Raw genomic sequence first — 8,555 nt, 5'->3', positions numbered from 1 at the left:
ATAGAATTATGGCTTAGTAGTCAGAGCGCTTGGACGGTTTCAAATAGGTGCAGGTTCAAATTCAGCTATGTTTAAATATCCATACATTTGTATTTTATTTACTGTCATATATACCACACAAATTATTATTATAACTTTTAAGTTATTAAATACCGTTATCAGATTAACAGTAATTGACTATAATAGTCTCTATTAGCTATCACGAAACAAGCCGTCAATAACAAGTATCTAATATACTGTGGAATAATGAATATTGAATAGGCAGGGGACATGTCCCAGTTTTGAATTGATTTTACAAATTATTGACAAATTGAAAGTTAAACTTGTTTATAGTTGATTAAAAAGGGATAGTTATTTAACCAAGAGCTAGTCTATGGGTTTAAATCGCGCATATAGCAATCTTAAACTCTAGTATGTTATTACATGCGAGAGAACTTAAGACACTCCGTTCTCTTCTTTCCACCCCAATTCTTTTGAGTGAGAATCGATTGCACAGCCGTCTCGTTTACAAGTCAGACGGCTTACAGTATTACAACGACCTCTTTTGATTATATACAGTTTTTTTAATAAAATATCAAAAAATACCTCGAAAATTGAGCGGAATATGAGAAACAGAGTGTCTTAACACTACTTTCCTTTCTCCTACTATGTGACAAAAAATAAAACAAAAAGTGATATTTGTAAGCATTATATTTGAATTTTAAGCCGTAATATGAAAACAAAAGTTTTTACAGTTCCATTGTCTAACCAATATCATCATTTAATTGTACATTTCTTTTGTTTCTCACTGTCAATCGTGCTTTATAGGACATTGTTTGTAATTTTCATGGAAAACTAGCTGTTTATAAATAGCTTATGAAATATTTCATTTGTTTTTATCAATACTAGCGACCCGCGGCTTCGTCCGCCTCAACTTCCCGATATAATAAGCTGAATTGTTTTCGTGTTCTTATACTAATTTGTAGTGCACTTATAGCATGATATCTAATATTAAAATTTTAATATAGATTTTTTAGCTACACGCTGTACCCCACATATAGCAGCGAAGGCAGAGGGGGCCTAGTGTAGACACTCCACTCTCTACATATTTTCCACTGAATTCTGTAGGCATTGCGTCTTCAGTTGCGGAGTTCAACGCTACGCTGGGACTCAACACCAGAACATGGAAATGAAAATATTTTATTTCTTCTAGTAAGAATCATACTCAACAACCTGTCGCGTTTACAATGACAGTCTTGTGCCCCACTGGCCTCAATAATATCTTGAGATTTCATTATAATAACTGTCATAAGATTTTTTTATTATTTGCAAATAAAAAAAGACAACTTTGATACTTGTTGTAAGTAATGTAATACAGAGCGCCACAGTTCAATAAAAAAAACAGCATCACGCTGTATCCCGGATATAGCAGGATAGGCAGAGGGAACCTAGTGTTAAGGTACTCCGTTCTCCACTTTCTGCCAAATTTTTAGAGGCATTGCGTATAGTTCAATAGTTTTTATATGTTGCTCTACTCGTAACTCACTATATTTAGTAGAATATGAGTCAGCATACTTTATCTTGATATTAGAGGTATATTAAAGTTTTTTAGTGCCCTGCGTAGTGCCGTTGATAAGTTTGAAGTGTTAATTAGGTACTAGCTGAGAAGGTCACGTCTACTACTGCCTAGGTTTATAGTAGGTCCTAAAATACTAAAATATTAAAATGTCCATCTAACGCAGGCTCGTAGACTGCCTTCAATTTAAAATTTATTTAGAAAGTTATTTGTGTTATTTTTATTAGGCTTTAGGCTTTAAATATTCTTTATTTAGAACTTAAAATTAAATATTTTCATTTCCTCGCTGCTCGGTAACGAGGCAAAACGCAGCGTTAAGTTCCGTCACTCAACACGCAATATCTACAGAATTCGGCGGAAAGTGTAAAACATTTGTTTTTTCTCTTATTTATCCTTTCCAATCACAAACTTGTTACACATCGTTTTAAATTTTAGTTAAAATTTTTTATGTAATAATTTTTACTGGTTAAGTACAAGAGCATCATGTAATACAAACACAAATATTTCTTTAACTTTATAAACAAATATATCTAATATATGACGTATATTACGTTAATTGCAAATAATTATATAATTAGGAGTGACCTTTATCCACAAGCAATCTTTTATTTCACATAACTTAAAAAAAACCACATTTATTTTGTAACATGTTAAAACTTCTTTTGACTTTAAGTTAGAAAAATATATATTTTCTAATGGAAAATACGTTCATTTTTCTTTTTTCTGTATTTCCATATGAGTTTTATAGCGCTCGACGTTTCGGTCAAGGCCGCGTCGTAATAATCTATGTTCATAATTAACTTTAAATTTTCTCTTACTTTAATAGAGATGCTCATAAATATATTTTTATATGTTGTAATAAAAATGTTTCTAAGCGAATCTCTTTGACTATAGAAACTTTTTTATATAATGGTATGTTAATAAAACAAGCCCAGGGGCACGAGTGTGTGATTGTATACGCGACTGGTATTTGGCTAGATTCCCACTCGAGGAAATTAAATATTAACATTAACAGATTTTCGCGACGTCGAATTCAGCCACTTAACACGCAATGCCTCCATAATTCGGCGGAAAATGGAGAGCGGAGAGTCTCAACACTACGCTCTCATTGCCGACCCTGCTACATGGATACAGCATGAAGCTGAAAAAATAGTTAAATAAAACATTTGCAAATTTAAAATGTCGTGGCAACGTCTGTGAGTTCGATTCAGACTCGAAGAAATTTAATGCGTTTTCATAATCTCTCCTCTTATGTATCGCTTGTGCTAGTAATAAATCTTTCCATTATATCATCAAGAACAGACATTTTTTCTAACGATTTTTTTTTCTTTTTTTATTGCTTGGCCGTTTTCCTTTTTTAATTCTAGTAAAAACTTGGTCGTATACAAACAACGTCGCTGGAATAAAATTACAATATAATTTAATTTCTAGTGATGTTGTAGTACGAGTATATTGTTTAAGTTAGTTGCTATTTCAATAGTTATGTAACAATGTTAGCAAAGTCAATATAGGTCCTGATGTGTCCATTAACTCGTTTGTTACAAGAACGCATAGAGTCCTAATGATGGAATGCATATACATTCTCTCATCATAGGACTATAGGAATTGCAATGGACCCACAATGAAGTGAAGAATTGAGTGATTTGGCGGAAATTGGGGAACGGAGTGTCTTAACACGAGGTACCCTCTGCCTACCCTGTTATGTGCGGGATACAATGTGAAGCTGATTTTATTAGTGTACACAAAACTTACATATTTTACTTTTTTTAGCTTCATCATATACCACACAATATGTAGGTACAGGGACTAATTTGGGGATTGGTTGTATTTGGAATAAAGAAGCGGAACTTAACGCCGCGCTATTCCTCGGCACCAGAGCAAAAAAATAAGATTACATTTCGTCGAGTCGGAATCGAACCGACAACCTGTCGACTTTTTACATGCTTGTGCTTCTCTAACAGAATAGTATTAGTACTATACTATATTCAAAACAACAGGTAGCTGTAACAGTATTATTAGCATATTCAAGCAAAGCTACTTGCCTTTATGTTCATATACACACAAGCCCCGGACCGCTGAAGCAATGGAATTAGCCGTAAGGCTAGCGAACTTAGTTTGGCAAATATTTCAATATAGAGAAACTGTATATCTATACTATGAGTAGCTATGGAATAAGCAAATTATTTAGAATTATGATTTATTATAAGAAATATTTATTGGCGATGTTAAATTGGAGAGCGTGTTGTTGAAAACAAGTTTTACCCGCATACTAGAGAATTTTAATTGTATTCTTTTTTATGATTTTAGTTAATACGAGTAAATATATTTTACAATATTTAGTATCACCTAATTTATTTAAAATTTTGCGATTTTCAGTTTTTGTTTTGTTTTTAGTTTTTTAAATTTCACGGTACATACTAACTTAAAAAACTTGGCTGAAAGTGGCTCCCGGACTGCAGTTAGTTGATGTAGATGTACTTGATGAATATTAGAAATCACTAACACCTTTTAACTACTAGTAGGATCAAACCCAATACCATCACATTGCGCTACGACGAATCAAATTTTCTAACATGATAACCACGAAAAGAAAATTAAAATTTCCTCTTTTAGAAAATAACTCCAGACGACATAAAACAGTAGGCTAACCTACTTATATTTACGAACTAATTTCATAAATAGGCTAAATAAAAATATATGACACTTTTAGCCCCGGTCGTTTCATCCTACAGCTTGAGGCGTAGCCAGTAGATAACAATCTCTCGAGTGTAGCGCTCATCTTGTCGATAAAAACAGTTACAGTCAATTTTTACTACATAATAACTCTCATGAGTTTATAGGCAATGGGGGGAGTTCTTTTTTGCTTTCTCTAAGAAAACAATAGTGCCATATAGATATTTAATGTTTTTTTTTTTAAATAAGACAGAAAAAATATAGAGTAGAGGCCGTTGATTTGAATCATAATTCGGTGGATTGGAAATATTTAACATTTTCACTACCTCGCGTGGCTCTGCTAAAGCAAAGCGCGGTGTTAATTTCCGCCATTCAACAGAACATTCGGCGGAAAGTGGGGAACGGAAGTGTATTAATGGGGACGGAGTGTCTTAATACTTGGTTCCCTTTGCCTACCCTTATATGTGCGGGATACATCGTGTAGATAAATAGTAATAGTAAAAAATAAGCACTAAATCCCTTTTATTTACATCACAAAAAATAAAAAATAGAGGCTGAAAACATATAAAAAATTAAAACGATCACTATTGCATTACATGCTGCGTTTAAAAAGTTTAATTAAACATGAAATGTTTTATTCAGATTGCTGCCCACATGATGGACCGGTGGTTTTAAAATACTCGGTTATGCCTACATTTAAAATGTACATCTACCTACCTAATATGGTGGGTATTAAATGTTTAAATTGCAGTTGCAATTACTTATATAAGATAACCTTGTTTTTGCTTGACGCAATATTCCTCATATAGCAAGGTAAACTGAGGGAACCTAATCTTGATATACTTTGTTTCCCATTTTCCGACAAATATTTGAGGTATTGCGAGTTGAACGGCGGTGCTTAACGCCGTGTTTTACGGTTCAAAGTACAGTTATAAGGCACGTTTTTAAAATTATATTTCGTAGCTAATATCAAAGAAAGGCAAATAAGCTTTCTAACCCTGTTATTAAGTCATCCCAATCAACCTGTAGTCTACACTTGAAAATAAAATAGACCTCAATTCTCATCTACCTCAGTATAATTTGAATCGACCTGGTTTATACAAACACTCGTGGCATGAATAGGTGAAATAAAGATCAAGTTAACTTAATAGTTGTGGGTTCTTATCTTACGAGGTACGTTGAGGATAATAGGATGTATATTTTGTACATTTGTGTTATCTTTTAATTCATTCATATAAAGAAAGTTTCTGAGATCATTTCATATAATTGTGTGAAATATAGAAAGGCTAGTAGTAGGCAAAGGTGCGAAAGCATGCGACTGTAAGCGCGACAGGTTGTAGGTTTGATTCCCACTCGAGGATATTCAATATTTTATTCATCGCTCTTCTAATGAGGCAAAGCCTGGCGGTGAGTCCCCACTCAATACGTTATGCCTCTATAATTCTGCGATAAGTCGGCAACAGAAGTGTTTTATCATTAGGTTTCCAGGTTCTCTCTACGCGCCCTGCTATGTGCAGGTTACAGTGTGAAATAAAAATAAATAAAAAACATAGTGTAAATCATATGAGGAAAGATATAATCGTATTTATAATATTTATACAAAAATGCATATTTTTTAAATAATTACATAGTGCGAATCGTGCGGGCGCTGGTAAACGAAGCGAGGAAGAAACTACGACCCCTAGTTTAGAGTACATATTTACATAAGAATACGTTACGTCAATAACGTGCTGGACTTATTTCTTAAAAAGCAAAAGTACAAAATGAAGTGACGCTGATTTAATTGTGATAAAATACTCATATAGAGATACTTGAGGGTCTCGGGATGAACATAGGATACTTTTTTTTCTCATATTTGTAATATTTTCGAGATATACAAATATATTAAAATAATTAATTTGACATGCAATTTATTCCGCCATGTTAGAAATCAACAATCGTCGCTACGCGTTGCTAAGCAACGACTTGCAAAGTTTGTTGTTTTAAGAAAACGTCACCCAAGGTGAGTTTGCTTGATGCATACATGGCGCGCGCCTGTATAGATTTGTATACATTAACAAAAATTTGATTTCTATAATTTGATATTCATCCTTATGAAAATAAATATAATAGTCACTTTTAACATTTCATCTAGATTGAAATTATAGTTTGCTGTATAACATTCTAATAAATAATTAAGGAGATGTCACTGATTCCTGACCTAGCCTACGAGTGGTATAGTATGACTGACGCGAACGGGCAGATGACTGATGGTTTTGTAAATCTTTATATATTTTCGAATTACTTTTTATGTAATTATTTGCTGCTTATAATTAATTTATCTCAGTTTGGTTCTATCTATACCGATGTTATACACTTAAAATATCGTAATTTTAATAATTTGGGATTTTATTTAATATTGTTCACAAAAATTAATAATTATTTAATATAGAAAAATGTTTAGTACGCGCGCACAGCAAACTAATATTAGGTACTTTTTCTAATATTAAGAATTTCCTTTAGTTACTTTTACTCCTTTTGTTTGTTCATTTCGGTTACTCAGATATTTTTTCTGATAATAAATCTCCACTTATTATTATTTTTGAACTTATTTTAATTATTTAGGCTTATATTTTCGCGGACGTAGCCGCGTCCGGGCCCACTAGTCCATATATAAAACGAGGTTCCGCTACAAAAGGGTACCGTGAGCGTAAAAAATATTTGTACCATGCACGCTATAGTACCAATATGTTTTGCCCATTTCCCCCCATCTTCCCCTCACATGAATAAAACATTAGTCCGACAATACCCGTATACGATGTTTTTGTGACCCTGAATCCAAAACTAAGATTCCGCTCCTTTATTCAGCATCGAAAGCTTTTACGGACAATTAAACACATTTTGCTTTCCATTTGTTTTCTTTTAAGAAAATAAGCCATTTTCTTTTATTGTGGTACTTTAGAGAGTGATCATGGTTTTTTATGGATATATAAAGAACTTTGGGTAAATTGAGTAAATACGAGTAAAATAATATTGAAGCCAAGCACAAAGAGTGACCGCAAAAGGTTGTGGGTTCGATTCCCACTCGAAGAATTTAATATTTTCATTTCTTCGCTCTGGTGGCGAGAAGTATTTAGTTCTACAACTCAACACGTAATATCTCGAGAATTCGGCGGAAAATGGAGATCGGAGTGTTTTAACACTAAGTCCCCTCTACCTACTCTGCAGCATGAGTAAAGTTTGTCTCATCCTATCCTATATCTTATAAAACAAAGTCGCTTTTTGTGTCTGTCTGAACTTTCTAACTCTTCTTCTTCTAAACCACCCAACGGATTTAGATGCGGTTTTCACCATTAGGTCGAGTATTTCTCAGGGAAGGTTTATATATAGTTTATTATTTGTAAATTCTTATGTAAATTAACATAAATACGACAAATGTGTATAAAGTCCTACCCGCTGAGACACTTTGGCGCATGCGCTGCTTTAATGGTAAATACTACATGAAAAAAATGTACTAGAGTATTGTTCCTCTTAATAAGATCTACACAAAAGTCCGCGATGGCATATTCGTATCTTTTAAGAATAACGTGTAGTGATCATATTTCTGTCTAAAAATAGTAATTTCATTATATTTTTTATTGTGAGGGATATTTTTCCATAATGGTATTAATCCTTATCCTTTAAAATACTTTATTAAATTTCTACGTTAAACGAAGATAAAATTTTCTTTTTAAACTATTTCGAAATTGCGAATAGTTTTAGAGAAAAACGCATTTAATTATTGACACATCATGCCGTTCACACATCAACTGTATCGAGTCAAGTTTCACTTATCCCTTACTCTCAGCATATAAATAAGTATATTAGTTACGTTGGCCATTTAATGTAGATCAAAACTGTCTTTTCTGTTTTTCATTTTAATAAGTACTTTAGAAGTTGTTACAATATCAAAAAATCCTTGCTGCGAAACGCGCCTCGCGACGTTATGCTTATACAAGCGAGTCCGCCGCGTCCGCCTGCCTTACACGCATCGGTGGTTCAGTGGTAGAATGCTCGCCTGCCACGCGGGCAGCCCGGGTTCAATTTCCGGCCGATGCATACTATTTAATTATATTTAAAATAATATTTAAAAAGCCACGTAGTGCTTGCTTTTCATCAGGGACAGAATACCCTCTTCAGCATTAACCACAAGCTCGAAAAAAAAACCCACCTGCCTTTATAGCAACGAAGATTTAGATGCGTTTGCACGTATTGGATAATTCGATTTGAATGTATTATTTAATGTCATTTAACTATCTAAAAATAGTAATTTAAATATATTTTAATAAGTACTTGAAAAGATTAGTAT

The sequence above is a fragment of the Heliconius melpomene genome, chromosome 10 (genome assembly GCF_056956725.1).
Source record: "Heliconius melpomene rosina isolate 202511_hmr_F chromosome 10, ASM5695672v1, whole genome shotgun sequence".
In the NCBI taxonomy this organism is placed as follows: Eukaryota; Metazoa; Arthropoda; class Insecta; order Lepidoptera; family Nymphalidae; genus Heliconius; species Heliconius melpomene.
Note: the sequence above shows the minus strand (reverse complement) of the source record.